Below are 1,566 nucleotides of genomic sequence, written 5' to 3'. Positions count from 1 at the left end.
CCCAGGGACCCCAAAGCTTGGGAGGTGGGTATCTCGGAGCGAGCCAAATCTCCTGTCACTCCTGTCAACTTTGACTTGCTGCAAGACCACGCTTATAAAAGGGCTGGCCTCCCCCCACCCCTGGCCACACCGTTTCCCATAGGAGGGCAAGGGGGTGGGAGCAGGAGAGGCAGGAGGCGAAGATCCTCCACGCAATATCACCGATCTCCGCAGGGAAGGCACAGGGCTGGGGCTGCTGCTTCATTAGGAAACCCCTCTCCGAAAACTACGTTTGGAATTGTTTCTCCCAGCCACAAGCAATTGTATATGTTACGACTCGGATTAATTCATACTCTCCCATTGGAGAGAGAATGTATTCTCTTTGCAGGGTATTTTTAGCAACCACATGCTTCTGTCTCTCAGGAAGCAACAGCTGAGACAGTGGGACAGGGAGGGCTGGTATGCATATTTCTGAACCCTTCCACTGTCATCTGGATTTTTCCAGAAATCAAACAATGCTGCTTTATTTTTACCCTCTAGGAGACGGATGGCATATTTAGAGGCAGGGATAAGAGCGAAACACACACCCTGAAATTCTCGGCATCCTTTGTGGCCACCAGAGCCTGGAAAAGGGGAGTCAATTCCCAAATGCCAGTGGTGGCAGGCGCACGGAGCCGCATGGATGGAGCTGGAAGGACAGCAGCGGTTTGGCACGGGCTGCAGAAGCAAGCAGGACATCTTAGATACTCACACAATTTTGCATGCACTAAACCTCTTTGAAACGGCACTGCATTTGAGAGGTCTCCCCACCTCCAATGCTCAGCTGTGGAAGAGATGGGGGAATTTGAGCCACCTGAGTGGAAAAGGAGGGTACACCAGACAGACCAAACCCATGAGAAGCCAGGCCCTTGCTTTGCTCTCTGTCCCCAGCAGCCAGTGCAAGTTTGGGATGAAGCAAGGGAAGGCCTCCATGTATAAGAGTGAACCTCGCTGTGAAAATTGAACCCAGCCCAGACTGTCGTTCAGCATTTATCATTTAACAGCACTTTGCAGGCCTGGCTCCTGCTTATCTCACCCTCCCACCCCCAGGAAATCTGATGCTATTTCCTCCTGGATCCTTAAGCACTGCACAGATACCAATGTTTGCAAACCTATTCCCACACCTCCTTGCTCCACAGAAAAACCTGTCTGATTTAACAGGGAAAGTGAGGTGTAGAGAAGTAAAGAGGGTAATTCCTCTGCACCCCTAGACTGTAAAACAAATGCTTTACCTTGCCAAGGCAATAGGAAGTATCGTTGTGCTCTTCAAGACAGTCACAGAACTGCTCAGCATCTGCTAAAAGCTTCTGGCAATTTTCCTTGCCTGAGAATGAAGTAAGGTATCACGCTTCAGCACAAATATCCTGTGTTCTAGTTTGCCCAGGTGTCCCAAGCACAAACAATATCAATCCACAACTCCATAAATTCAGGGTGATCCAGGTGTTCATGTGATTATGAGCAATCTTCCCCAAACAACCAGACTCCTTCAGTCACCCTGAGGAGGGCCAGAGCCATCAGCACAAACCTCCCAGCATTTACGCTGTGCAG

Source organism: Haliaeetus leucocephalus, unplaced genomic scaffold (assembly GCF_000737465.1).
Source record: "Haliaeetus leucocephalus isolate CR32 unplaced genomic scaffold, Haliaeetus_leucocephalus-4.0 Scaffold741, whole genome shotgun sequence".
Taxonomy (NCBI): Eukaryota; Metazoa; Chordata; class Aves; order Accipitriformes; family Accipitridae; genus Haliaeetus; species Haliaeetus leucocephalus.
The sequence above is the reverse complement of the archived record's forward strand: the minus strand, read 5'-3'. Positions refer to the sequence as shown.